Source organism: Macaca fascicularis, chromosome 5, assembly GCF_037993035.2.
Source record: "Macaca fascicularis isolate 582-1 chromosome 5, T2T-MFA8v1.1".
Taxonomy (NCBI): domain Eukaryota; kingdom Metazoa; phylum Chordata; class Mammalia; order Primates; family Cercopithecidae; genus Macaca; species Macaca fascicularis.
This window is the reverse complement of record NC_088379.1, coordinates 112,100,543-112,115,999: the sequence shown is the minus strand read 5'-3', so window position 1 is coordinate 112,115,999 and position 15,457 is coordinate 112,100,543.

The following is a 15,457-nucleotide window of genomic DNA, read 5'->3' as shown; positions in this document are numbered from 1 at the left end:
ATGCTTCTGACATCAACCTCAAGTTCTCTCATATTTTATCTCTGGTTCAGGTTCAAAATGCAGAAGAGAAAAATAAAAACAAAATGGAGAAACTGAAGGTAAAAGAAAGGGCCTAAGATTATTCTCCTGAGATTATTCTTCCTCACCAGCGTGAGGAAATGTTTCTATGAAAAAATACAGCAATGTTGGTAGTAGAAAAAAGGACACCCAAAACTTGTGAAGTGAATGTGATAGCCTAAGGAGAAAATAAAATAAAGTTTACATAATGCAAAATATTTTTACGGGAGAAGAAGGAAAAGCTATACAAATTAATGTTCACCCTATTGGTGCTAAGTTTGCTAATAACTGCGGTAGGGAATAAGAATAAAAAGAGAAAACATGACTAAATGTATTTTATTGTATGTATTCTTAAAGTCCTACAAAACAATATTACTCATATGAAAAATACTTTCTTACTAATTTTTTAGTTTAGCAAGTGGCATTCAAAACTGGGAAGTTCAATTGTAATGACAGTCAAGTGGAATTTCATTTCTCACAGATGTAACACAATAACATGTGGTATTAAAACCCAGAAATCTATAACGAGTGTTAGAAAAACTGAGGTTAAAACCAAAATTCTTTATGGCAGAATTATTTAGAATCTTTAATATGTTCCCATGTATTGTAAACACTCAAGAGAGATATTTGAGTATCATTCGTTTGTAAACTTTTATGAGTAAATAACTATATTTTTTCCTTTGGAGTATATTCAAGGACTAGTGTTCTACAAGAAACATTTTGGAAAACATTGCTCATATTTAATAGTTCCAAAACATTTTCATTGAAAAAGGCTTTCAGCATCCTTTCTTACTTGCTGTATCTGGGTATATTATCACAGAAGAAAAGTAAACATACAGCTAAGAAAGCTGTTGCATGTGTCCCTGAATGAAAACTTGCCCTATTAATTATGAGTTGGAAATCATTTAATGTTTTCAGCATGGCCAATGACTTAAAAAAAAAACAACTTTTGTTTGTAACAGTAGAAATATAGTCTGATCCATAAACTTTAGGAGTGTGATATGGTTTGTCTCTGTGTCTCCACCCAAATCTCACCTTGAATTATAATTCCCTTAATCTCCATAATCCCCATGTGTCAAGGTAGATACCAGGTGGAAGTAATTGGATCCTGGGGGGGGGGGGGTTCCCCCATGCTGTTCTCATCATAGTGAGTGAGTTCTCACAAGATCTGATGATTTTATAAGTGTCTAATATTACCCCTGCTTGTACTCCTTCTCTCTCCTGCCACCCTGTGAAGAGGTGCCTTCCACGATAATTTTTAGATCCCTGAGGTTTCCCCAGCCATGTGGAAATGTGAGTCAATTAAACCTCTTTTCTTTACAAATTACTCAGTCTCAGGTGTTTCTTTGTTGCAGCATGAGAATGAACTAATACAGTAAATGGTACCACAGAGAGTGGGGTGCTGCTATAAAGATACCCAGAAATGTGGAAGTGACTTTGGAACTGGGTACCAGGCAGAGGTTAGAAAAGTTTGGAGGGCTTAGAAGAAGATACGAAGTTGTGGGAAAGTTTAGAACTTCCTAGAAGCTTGCTGAATGCCTGTGAACAAAATGCTGATAGTAACATGGACAATGAAGTTCAGGCTTAGGTGGTCTCAGATGGAGATGAGTAACTTCTTGGGAACTGGAGTAAAGGTGACTTTTGCTATGCTTTAACAAAGAGACTGGCAGCATTGTGCAACTGCCCTGCAGATTTGTGGAACATCGAACTTGAGAGAGATGATTTAGGGTGTCTGGCAGAACAAATTTATAAGTAACAAAGTGTTCAAGAGGAAACAGAGCATAAAAGTTTGGAAAACTTGCAGGTTGACAATGTTATAGAAAAGAAAACCCATTTTCTGTGGAGAAATTCAAGCTAGTTGCAGAAACTTGCATAAATAATAAGCAGCTGAATGTTAATCTTCAAGACAGTGGGTAAAACGTCTCCAAGGCATGTCAGAGACCTTCACAGCAGCCCCTCCCACCACAGGCCTAGAGGCCTAGTAGGGAAAAATGGTTTCCTGGGGTGGGCCCATGGTACCCCTGCTCTGTGCAGCCTTGGGTCATGGTTATCTCCGTCCCAGCTGCTTCAGCTCCAGCCCTGGCTAAAAGGAGTTAAGGTGCAGCTCTGGCCATTGTTTCAAAAGGTGCAAGCCCCAAGCCTTGGCAGCTTCCATGTGGTATTCAACCTGCAGGTGCACAGAAGTAAAGAACTGATGTTTGGGAACCTCCACCTAGATTTCAGTGGATGTGTGGAAATGCCTGGATGTCCAGGCAGAAGTTTGTAGCAGGAGTGGAGCCCTCATGGAGAACATCTGCTAGGATGGGGCAGAAGGGAAATGTAGGGTCAGAGCCTCCACACAGAGTTTCCATTGGTGCACTGCCTAGTGGAGTTGTGAGAAGAGGGCCACCATCCTCCAGACCCCAGAATGGCACATCCACTGACAGCTGGCATGGTGCACCTGGAAAAGCCACAAGCACTCATGCCAGCCTGTGAAAGCAACTGAGGGACGAGGGCTGTACCCTGCACAGTGGAGCTGCCCAAGGCCTTGGGAGCCCACCACTTTCATCAGTGTAATATGGATGTGAGACATGAAGTCAAAAGTGATCATTTTGGAACTTTAAGGCTTAATGACTGCCCTATTAGATCTCAGGGTTGCATGGGGCCTGTAGCCCCTTTGTTTTGACCAATTTCTCCCATTTTGAACAGATGTATTTACCCAGTGCCTGTACCTCCATTGTATCTAGGAAGTAACTAACTTGCTTTTGATTTTATAGGCTCCTAGGTGAAAGTGACTTGCCTGGTCTCAGATGAGACTTTGAATTTGGACTTTTGGGTTAATATTGAAATGATTTAAGACTTTGGGGGACTGTTGAAAGGGCATAATTGTGTCTTGGAATGTAAAGACAGGAGGTTTGGGAGGGGCCAGGGATGGAATGATATGATTTGGCTCTGTGCCCCCACCCTAATCTCACTTTGAATTGTAATAATCCTGACATATCAAGGGCAGGACCAGGTGGAGGTAATTGGATCACGGGGCCATTTCCTCAATGCTGTTCTCATGAGTGAGTTCTCACAAGATCTGATGGTTTTATGAGCATCTGGCATTTCCCCTGCTGTCACCCATTCTCTATCCTCTGAAGAGTTGCCATCCACCATGATTTTCAGTTTCCTGAGACCTCCCCAGCCATGCGAAATTGTGAGTCAATTAAACCTCTTTTCTATAAATTACCCAGTCTCAGGTATTTCTTCATAGCAGCAGGAGAATGAACTAATACAGAGTCTGACAACATTTTCCACCCAATCTACAAAATCAAAAAATATGGCAACAATTGCTTATAAATGACTGTGACATATGTAAATTATGTAAAGAAGTCCTGATAGATACATCATGTGTGGCAGAGACTGAATAACTGTTTACTAAATCATTTCCCCTTTTGCATATTTAGAAAGCTAGGATACATTTTCCAGTTCCTTTGCATTTGTGTATCATCTGACTAATTTGTAATCAACTAAATGTGGATAAAATAATGTATATAATTTATAGGGTTGGCCAAATGATCACACACTCTCTTTTCCTTAATTTACCAACAGGAGATGACACCCAGAAAGGCCTTGGAAAACATGAGTTAAATAAGTCTCCCTCAGCCTGGGTCCCTGAATGTTTGCGCCCTCTAATTTTGTGTGGAGCAGAATCCACCCTCTATGACCACCATGTCTTACTGACCTTTATATGAAAAAGAGAGAAATAATTATTGTATTAAGTCACTGAGATCTCAGGGTTATTCTGTTTATAGTATCTAACACTACTTTAATGACAAAGAAGGATATGGGGTTGTTTGGACAACACAGTAGCCTTGCTAAATTTAATTAAATTTCTTTTAAATTTTACCACATATTTTAATTTTTTAATCTTGCTTCATATCTCTGTTTACTTATTTTTCATATATTTGGACAGGGAATGAGAAAAAAGCAATGCATGTAGAGTAAGAAAGCCTGCCTTTTGATCTGAACTACTTACTAGCTGTGATTTTGAGTATGTGACTTTCACTTAACTGTCTGTCCCTGAATCATCTTTGACAGCTTGATTCCCTTTTCTAAAACACCCTAACCTCCCCACCCCCCACCACCTTCACACACGCACCTCACCCACATACACATCCCTAATGCATCCATTATACTCTTTTGGACCTTTGACTCAGATCACATCTCCTGGGTCATAAAACAAACCATGACAAATTCAAAAGAATGTAAGTAATATGGAATGTGACCTTTGACCATAATGGAGTCAAACAAAAGATGAAAAAATGAAGGTCAACAGGAAAATCTCCAAACATGCAGAAATTAAACAACATACATCTAAATGATTCATCGGCCAAAGAGAAATTGTCAAAGGACATTTTTAATACATAGCATTGAATAAAAATGAAAATACACCATATCAAAGTATGTGAGATGCAGCTAAGCCAGTACTGAGGGAGCTATTTATAGCACTAAATACATACATTAAAAACAAATAAAGGTCACAGTTTAATAATCTAAGTTTTATTTCAAAAAGTAGAAAAGAAAGAGCAATGTAAAGCTGAAACGAGCAGTGGAAAAGAAATTTTATAAATAAGAGCAGAAATAAATATAATTGAAAATGGGTAAAACTAGAGGTAATCAATAAAACTAAGAGCTGGTTCTTTAAAAAGGATCAAAAAATTGATAAAGCTGTAGCAAGACTGACAAAATAAAAAAAGAGAAGATTCAAATTACCAATATTAAAAATGAAATGAGTGATTTCACTACAAATCTTGCAGCTATTAAATGAATAATATGGCAATACCATGAATGACACTATGCTCATAAATTTGGCTACTTAGAAGAAATGAACTAATTTGTTGAAAACCACAAATTACTAAAACTCAACCAACATGAAATACATAATCTGACAAGTTTTATAAACATTAGATAATAAATTGAATTTGTAATTAAAAACCTCTCAAGAAAGTAACTTGCATTCCAGATGATTTCACTAGAGATTCTATCAAACATATAGAGAAAAATTAACACCAATTTTACACAATCTCTTCCAGAAGATAGAAGAGAGAACACTTCCCAACTCATTTTACAAGAGTAGTATTACTATATACAAAAAGCGGACCAAAAAAGGTAAAAAAAAAAAAAAAAAAAAAGTTATTGATCAATATCTCTTCTGAACTTACACATTAAAACAAATTATCAGAAAACTAAATCTGAAAATGTATAGGAAGAATTGGGTTGGTTGTGATGGCTCACACCTATAATCCCAGCACTTTGGGAGACTGGGGCAGGTGGAGCGCTTGAGCCCGGGAGTTCAAGACCAGCCTGCACAATATGGTGAAACCCTGTCTCTACAAAAAAATTAAAATAAAAAATAAGCTGGGCATGGTGGTGCACGCCTGTGGTTCCAGCTAAGAAGGCAGCTGAGGTGAGAGCATGGCTTGAGCCCAGGAAGTAAAGGCTATGATGAGCCATGATCACACCACTGCACTCCAGTCTGGGTGACAGAGCTAGTCCCAAGAGAAAAATAAGAAAAATAAGAAAGAAAAGGAAAGGAAAGGAAATGAAACGAAAAGAAAAGAAAAGAAAAGAAAAGAAAAGAAAAGAAAGGGAGGGAGAGAGGGAGGGAGGGAGGAAAGGAGTGAAGGAAGGAAAGAAGGAAGGAAGGAAGGAAGGAAGGAAGGAAGGAAGGAAGGAAGGAAGGAAGGAGAAAGAAAGAAAGAAAAAGAAGGAAAGAAAGAAAAAGAAAGAAAGAAGGAAAGAAAGAAGGAAGGAAGGAAGGAAGGAAGGAAGGAAGGAAAGAAAGAAAGAAAGAAAGAAAGAAAGAAAGAAAGAAAGAAAGAAAGAAAGAAAGAAAGAAAGAAAGAAAGAAAGAAAGAAAGAAAGAAAGAAAGGAAGGAAGGAAGGAAAAAGAAAAGAAAAGAAAAGAAAAGAAAAGAAAAGAAAGAAAGAAAGAAAGAAAGAAAGAAAGAAAAAGAAAGAAAGAAACAAAGAAAGAAAGAAAGAAAGAAAGAAAGAAAGAAAGAAAGAAAGAAAGAAAGAAAGAAAGAGAAAGGAAGGAAGGAAGGAAGGAAGGAAGGAAGGAAGGAAGGAAGGAAGGAAGGAAGGAAGGAAGGAAGGAAGGAAGGGAAGGAGGGAGGGAAGAGTGAGGGAGGACGGGAGAGAGAAGGAAGGAAAGAAGGAGGGATTATACACCGTCACCAAATGGGATTTATTCAGGGTATGCAAGGCTGGTTCAACATTCAAAAATTAATCACTGTATTACAACAGTTACCTTGTTTTAATCTGGTTACCACAAGGTAAATTCAAAAGATCATATAATTATACAACTTTATTATATGCAGAAAAGGCATTTGATATAATCCAACACTCATTAATCATAAAAACTGCCAGCCAAGTCAAGAATAAAGGGATTTTCCCTCAACTTGATAAAGAGAATCTAAAAAAATGCTAGGTCATACTTAATGGTGAAAGATGGAATGTTTTTCCCCTAAGATCAGGTACAAAGGAAGGATCTTTGTTTCACCACTCTTATTCAACATAATACTGCAAATTCTAGACACCACAGTAATGCAAGATAATGAATAAAAGATATGTATATTAAAAAGAAAAAGATAAAACTGTCCCATTTGCACATGACTTAACTGTTTACATAGAAAATCTCAAGAACTCTACTAAAAATGCTCATATAGACCTATGGCTATCATCTAAAACTATCTTCTAGATACAGAGATACTAGCAAATAGCCCTTCCCTTTACCCTTCCTCTTCTCCCTCTTCCACCATCCCAGTGACTAAGTATAGGATTATGTCTAGCTCCGAAATGGGATTAACAAAGGTCACTCCCAGAAGACAGTTATCATTAAAAACTAACAAAACAACATTCTTAAAGGGATTGTTTTACTACTCTACTTTTAACATACTTTGAGCATTAGTACTTGTTTATCCTTTAATACCCAACAATATTCATAAAAATCCACATATAGAACAATGATTAGACCATCTGAACTAGCATAACTCATGGGCATAGAACCCTTCTCCCTGCATACTTCCTAGAAATACTAGATGTTTCAAATAGGACGTAAGTTTTCCACTCTACACACAGTTGCATTGAATAAATGATGCATATATATATAATACAGGTTATAATTTGAAAGTGTTTCCTAAAAAAATAAGCATTATGGCCTAAAACTCTTCCCCTGTCTACTTAATCAACCCAGTGGACAGGTATAAGCATCTGTAATACTTAGAGGGGATTTTAACAATTACAGTTCTGTGTTTTTAATAACAGTCTTCCCTATGAATTTTAACACAAAGTATACTCCCATGTATTACTTTACTGACTCTACTTTTGTCACACACTGACAACCTCTCTAACATCTAGAAAGACTAGATGTTGTAAATTAGGACTTGTTTGTTTGCTTATATACACTATATACACAGCACTGTAAAAGAAAATGCAGACATAAGGGCCAAGGGTCACTTCTGCTTCACCATAAACACACTGGTATAAAACTCTTTGCATTTTCTACTCCTCCTTCCACCTTGAACCAGCACAAATACGTGTACTGATCAGAGATGTGGTTCGATTAATTTTTAAAAAACAGAATTTCATGTGAATCAAAAGGATATCTGCAAAGTGTGTTATTCACTACCTCTACTTTTTTTTTTATATACTTTAAGTTCTAGGGTGCATGTGCACAACGTGCAGGTTTGTTACATATGTATACTTGTGTCATGTTGGTGTGCTCCACACATCAACTTGTCAGCACCCATCAATTTGTCATTTACATCAGGTATAACTCCCAATGCCATCCCTCCCCCATCCCCTCTCCCCATAATAGGCCCCGGTGTGTGATGTTCCCCTTCCGGAGTCCAAGTGATGTCATTGATCAATTCCCACCTATGAGTGAGAACATGCGGTGTTTGGTTTTCTGTTCTTGCGATAGTTTGCTGAGAATGATGATTTCCAGCTGCATCCATGTCCCTACAAAGGACACAAACTCATCCTTCTTTATGGCTACATAGTATTCCATGGTGTATATGTGCCACATTTTCTTAATCCAGTCTGTCACTGATGGACGTTTGGGTTGATTCCAAGTCTTTGCTATTGTGAATAGTGCCGCAATAAACATACGTGTGCATGTGTCTTTATAGCAGCATGATTTATAATCCTTTGGGTATATACCCAGTAATGAGATGGCTGGGTCATATGGTACATCTAGTTCTAGATCCTTGAGGAATCGCAATACTGTTTTCCACAATGGTTGAACCAGTTTACTATCCCACCAACAGTGTGAAAGTGTTCCTATTTCTTCACCTCCTTTCCAGCACCTATTGTTTCCTGACTTTTTAATGATTGCCATTCTAACTGGTGTGAGATGGTATCTTATTGTGGTTTTGATTTGCATTTCTCTGATGGCCAGTGATGACGAGCATTTATTCATGTGTCTGCTGGCTGTATGCGTGTCTTCTTTTGAGAACTGTCTGTTCATATCCTTTGCCCACTTTTTGGTGGGGTTGTTGTTTTTTTCTTGTAAATTTGTTGGAGTTCTTTGTAGGTTCTGGATATTAGCCCTTTGTCAGATGAGTAGATTGCAAAATTTTTCTCCCATTCTGTAGGTTGCCTGTTCACTCTGATGGTAGTTTCTTTTGCTGTGCAGAAGCTCTTTAGTTTAATTAGATCCCATTTGTCAATTTTGGCTTTTGCTGCCGTTGCTTTTGGTGTTTTAGACATGAAGTCCTTGCCCATGCCTATGTCCTGAATGGTATTACCTAGGTTTTCTTCCAGGGTTTTTATGGTTTTGGTCTAACATTTAAGTCTCTAATCCATCTTGAATTAATTTTTGTATAAGGTGTACGGAAATGATCCAGTTTCAGCTTTCTACTTATGGCTAGCCAATTTTCCCAGCAACATTTATGAAATAGGGAATCCTTTCCCCATTTCTTGTTTTTGTCAGGTTTGTCAAAGATCAGATGGCTGTAGATGTGTGGTATTATTTCTGAGGGCTCTGTTCTGTTCCATTGGTCTACATCTCTGTTTTGGTACTAGTACCATGCTGTTTTGGTTACTGTAGCTAGTGGTCTATCAATTTTGTTGATCTTTTCAAAAAACCAGCTCCTGGATTCCTTGATTTTTTGGAGGGTTTTTTGTGTCTCTATCTCCTTCAGTTCTGCTCTGATCTTAGTTATTTCTTGCCTTCTGCTAGCTTTTGAATGTGTTTGCTCTTGCTTCTCTAGTTCTTTTAATTGTGGTGTGAGAGTGTCAATTTTAGATTTTTCCAGCTTTCTCTTGTGGGCATTGAGTGCTATAAATTTCGCTCTACATACTGCTTTAAATGTGTCCCAGAGATTCTGGTATGTTGTATCTTTGTTCTCATTGGTTTCAAAGAACATCTTTATTTCTGCCTTCATTTTGTTATGTACCTAGTAGTCATTCAGGAGCAGGTTGTTCAGTTTCCATGTAGTTGAGCGGTTATGATTGAGTTTCTTAGTCCTGAGTTCTAGTTTGATTGCACTGTGATCTGAGAGACAGTTTGTTATGATTTCTGTTCTTTTACATTTGCTGAGGAGTGCTTTACTTCCAACTGTGTGGTCAATTTTGGAATAAGTGTGATGTGGTGCTGAGAAGAATGTGTATTCTGTTGATTTGGGGTGGAGAGTTCTGTAGATGTCTATTAGGTCTGCTTGCTGCAGAGCTGAGTTCAATTCCTGGATATCCTTGTTACCTTTTGTTTCATTGATCTGTGTGATGTTGACAGTATGGTGTTAAAGTCTCCCATTATTATTGTATGGGAGTCTAAGTCTCTTTGTAAGTCTCTAAGGACTTGCTTTATGAATCTGGGTGCTGCTGTATTGGATGCATATATATTTAGGATAGTTAGCTCTTCCTGTTGAATTGATCCCTTTACCATTATGTAATGGCCTTCTTTGTCTCTTTTGATCTTTGATGGTTTAAAGTCTGTTTTATCAGAGACTAGGATTGCAACCTCTCCTTTTTTGTTGTTCTCCATTTGCTTGGTAGATCTTCCTCCGTCCCTTTATTTTGAGCCTATGTATGTCTCTGCATGTGAGATGGGTCTCCTGAATACAGCAAATTGATGGGTCTTGACTCTATCCAATTTGCCAGTCTGTGTCTTTTAATTGGACCATTTAGTTCATTTACATTTAAGGTTAATATTGTTATGTGTGAACTTGATCCTGTCATTGTGATATTAGCTGGTTATTTTGCTCGTTAGTTGATGCAGTTTCTTCCTAGCATCGATGGTCTTTACACTTTGGCATGTTTTTGTAATGGCTGGTACTGGTTGTTCCTTTCCATGTTTAGTGCTTCCTTCAGGATCTCTTGTAGGGCAGGCCTGGTGGTGACAAAATCTCTAAGCATTTGCTTTTCTGTAAAGGATTTTATTTCTCCTTCACTTATGAAACTTAGTTTGGCTGGATATGAAATTCTGGGTTGAAAATTCTTTTCTTTAAGAATGTTGAATATTGGCCCCCACTCTCTTCTGGCTTGGAGAGTTTCTGCCGAGAGATCTGCTGTTTGTCTGAGGGGCTTCCTTTTGTATGTAACTCAAGCTTTCTCTCTGGCTGCCCTTAACATTTTTTCCTTCATTTCAGCTTCGGTGAATCTGACAATTATGTGTCTTGGAGTTGCTCTTCTCAAGGAGTATCTTTGTGGCATTCTCTGTATTTCCTGAATTTGGATGTTGGACTGCCATACCAGGTTGGGGAAGTTCTCCTGAATGATATCCTGCAGAGTGTTTTCTAACTTGGTTCCATTTTCCCCCTCACTTTCAGGCACCCCAATCAGATGTAGATTTGGTCTTTTCACATAATCCCATACTTCTTGGAGGCTTTGTTCATTTCTTTTTACTCTTTTTTCTCCGGACTTCTCTTCTCGCTTCGTTTCATTCATGTGATCTTCAATCGCTGATACTCTTTCTTCCAGTTGATTGAGTCAGTTACTGAAGCTTGTGCATTTGTCACATATTTCTCATGTTATGGTTTTCATGTCTATCAGTTCTTTTAAGGTCTTCTCTGCATTGATTATTCTAGTTATCCATTCATCCATTCTTTGTTCAAGGTTTTTAGTTTCTTTGTGCTGGGTACGTAGTTCCTCCTTTAGCTCTGAGAAGTTTGATCCACTGAAGCCTTCTTCTCTCAACTCGTCAAAGTCATTCTCCGTCCAACTTTGTTCCGTTGCCAGTGATGAGCTGCATTCCTTTGGAGGGGGAGATGCGCTCTGATTTTTTGAATTTCCAGCTTTTCTGCACTGCTTTTTCCCCATCTTTGTGGTTTTATCTGCCTTTGGTCTTTGATGATGGTGACGTACTGATGGGGCTTTGGTGTGGGTGTCCTTTCTGTTTGTTAGTTTTCCTTCCAACAGTCAGGACCCTCAGCTGTAGGTCTGTTGGAGTTTGCTTGAGGTCCACTCCAGACCCTGTTTGCCTGGGTATCAGCAGCAGAGGCTGCAGAAGATAGAATATTGCTGAACAGCGAGTGTTGCTGTCTGATTCTTGCTCTGGAAGCTTCATCTCAGGGGTGTACCCCGCTGTGTGCGGTGTGAGGTGTCGGTCTGCACCTAGTGGGGGATGTCTCCCAGTTAGGCTACTCAGAGGTCAGGGACCCACTTGAGCAGGCAGTCTGTCCGTTCTCAGATCTCAACCTCCATGCTGGAAGATCCACTGCTGTCTTCAAAGCTGTCAGACAGGGGCATTTTCCTCTGACGAGGTTTCTGCTGCTTTTTGTTTAGCTATGCCCTGTCCCCAGAGAAGGAGTCTCCAGAGCCAGGCCAGCCTCCTTGAGCTGTGGCAGGCTCCACCCAATTCGAGCTTCCAGGTGGCTTTGTTTACCGACTTAAGCCTCAGCAATGGCAGGCGCCCCTCCCTTGCTGTTAGATCTCAGACTGCCGTACTAGCAATGAGGTAGGCTCCGTGGGCGTGAGACCCTCTGGGCCAGGTGTGGGATATAATCTACTGGTGTGCCGTTTGCTAAGACCCTTGGTAAAGCGTAGTATTAGGGTAGGAGTTACTCAAATTTCCAGGTGTTTTGTGTCTCAATTTCCTCTGGCTAGGAAAAGGAATTCCCTTCCCCCTTGTGCTTCCCAGGTGAGGCGATGCCTTGCCCTGCTTCAGCTCTCGCTGGTCAGGCTGCACCTGTGGACCAGCGCCAACTGTCCGACATGCCCCAGTGAGATGAACCCGGTACCTCAGTTGAAAATGCAGAAATCACCCATCTTCTGTATTGCTCACGCTGGGAGCTGGAGGCTGGAGCTGTTCCTATTCGGCCATCTTCCAATCTACAAATTTCTTAATCAAAATTTCAATTCATAAAATACACTATCTTGCTACTAATAGTCACTGTTTCTCTACCACCAGATCAGCAGCACCTAGACCGACCAACCACCACAGTTTGGCTAAGACTAAGGGATTTCCTGGGGTGCAGCACTTTCTGTTTTAAGACAGGGATAGTCCCCACATAAAAAACCCTAAATATTCCATGCACAAAATACAAATAAATAATGATAGCAATAATGATCAAATTCAACAAAGCGGCAGGATACAAAATCAACATGAAAAAATCAGTTGTTTGTCCATGCACTAGCAATGAACAATCTAAAAATGAAATTAAGAAAACAATTCCCTATTCAATAGCTTTAAAAAGAATAAAATACTGGTCAGGCACGGTGGCTCACACCTGTAATCCCAGTACTTTGGGAAGCCAAGGTGGGTGGGTCACCAGAGGTCAGGATTTTGAGACCAGCCTGGCCAATGTGGTGAAACCTGTCTGTACTAAAAATACAAAAAAAATTAGCCAGGTGTGGTGGCACATGTCTGTAATTCCAGCCACTTGGAAGACTGAGGCAGGAGAATTGCTTGAACCTGGGAGGCTGAGGTTGCAGTGAGCCGAGATCATGCCACTGCACTCCAGCCTGGGGGACAGAGTAAGACCCTGTCTCAGTAATAATAATAATAAAATACTTAGGAATAAATTTAACCAAGAAGGTGAAAGATATACACTGAAAACTAGAAAACCTTGCTTAAGTAAATTAAAGAAGACAAATAAATGGAATATATCTGATACTGATAGATTGAAAGAACTGATACTGTTAAAATGGTCTTACTACCCAAAGCAATGTACAAATTGAATGTAATTCTTATCAAATCCCAAAGGCATTATTTTTTGCAGAAATAAAAAAAAAAAATCCCTTCTAAAATTCACATAGAATCTCAAGGAATACTAGATAGCCAAGATAATTTTAGACAAGAACAAAGTTGGAATATTCACACTTCTGATTTCAAAGCACATTGCAAAGCTACAGTAATCAAAACAGCATAGTGTTGGCATAAGACAGATACACAAACCAATATAACAAAATAGAGAGCCTAGAAATAAGGCTTTTATTGTGTATGGTCAAATGATTTTAAACAAGGGTGCCAAGACTACTCAATTGGGAAAGGACAGTCTCTTTGACAAATAGTGTTAGGAACACTGGATATCCACATGCAAAAGAGTGAGGTTGGACCCTTATCCAGCACCATATACAAAAAAACTCTTTGCAACCTTCCCTTGCCTCCACCTTTCTCCAGAAAGAGTTAGGTGGACAATCGTTCCTCTTTAGTCTCTGAACTTATGGAGATGGTAGCTTTGTTTTTCAATAAAAATACAGACAGACAGAGACTGATAGATGAATAGATAAATAATCTCCCACTGGACTGTGAACTCTTACAGGGAGAAGAGTCTTTATTGCTCATGTTTGTATTACCGTTTCACAAAATGATTGTTGAATGAATGAGTATATGAATTGAGGAGAATTAGAACCAAAATATAAAATATGAGTAGAATTTCCTTCATAAAGGATTTTCCACATCTACCTCTAGACATAACAACTGCTCTTACGTACTCTATCTTCTATGACAAATAAGATAAGTTTCAGAGGATCTCAAGGCTAAATTTTCTGAGATACAATTTAATAGAACAAATATATGGCTGGACACAGCTGGATGAACAAACTGGACTCTTCTCACCCTTTCCTGCCCCATCCTGTGACAAAAACTGTAATGTTGTACCTTCTCCTTTGCCTATATTTTCCTTCCACATTCTGTAAAGTGATTAGACCATATTATGAATTAATCACTTTCCAAATTTCCTGTTCTTAAAAAATTTAAAAGTGTGGTTTCAGTTAGAAAAATCAAGAGAAAAAAATTGTCTCATTTTTTACAAACATTGAATATAAATTTAAAATTTCTTATGATCAAATTCTATAAACAGAAAAGTTATTCCTTCAGGGCTCAGGTCTTATGTTATGTACCCTCTGAATCAGGTTAGAATTAATGGCTAGTGCTTTTTCTTAACCCTACAGAATCATTTCTTTAAATGACATGCTATTACACTCTTACCAGACAGATCCTAGGTGAGGATTTTTTAAATTTCACAATCTGATAATGAAATGGAATTATAAAAAAAGATTCAATTTGGAGTTTTTTATTTAACTCCATATTAAAATGTGTAAAAATACTGTTTTCCTGTGTTAAACTTTAGAAAAGGTACCAGAATTTTTGCCTGATATGTAACATAGTAAATGTATCAAGGTCAATGGTATCAGAGAAATATGATTATAAACCTAAAACCTATCCCAAATCTCAAATCTATAAATTGCAAATCTACCACTAATTAGCTGTTGACCCCAGGGGAATTTATTCACCTTATTTGGGCCTCTATTTCTTCATCAATAAAATGTATTTGATAATATCAATAATATTATTATGAAAAGTAAGTGCTATAGTACACATAAAGCATATAGCACAGTGCTTAGGACAATAGATGAATATTACATTTTACTAAATTTTACTAAAACTCATGTACTGGGAACTAAATTTCCTAATAAGAAAATGACTAACAGAAATAAACTGTCAACAGCTGAAACAGGGATGAATATGTTATGTGCCATTTTTGTCTTATCTTGACATAAGTTAGCTGAAATAGTGCCATACAGTCAATATTAATTTTTTTTATTACCACTCTTTTAAAAATAACTGACTGAATATTTTAGTTTACATGTCAAGAGGAAAAACCAACTGGCTATTCAAAGTGACTGTCATGTTTCCAAACTGTATTTTAAAAGTCTATCCAATTTGAATTTCCATTTTATTCATTTTGTTTTAGAGCACAAAAGTAAAAGCTTTAATATAATCAGTAACAACTCTTTCGAGCCCAAAATTACTGTCCTTTGCCTTCTTGTATTACAGCAAAAGTTTATTAACTTTTCAGGCCCTTGAGTGTACTGGATGTATTGCCAATACTGGCCTCAAAAACAGTCTGCTTCAGTTTGTACCTTAATATTAACAAATGATAATGATAAACCTGGGGAGTAAGGGGATAGAAAGAGAGAAAGAGAG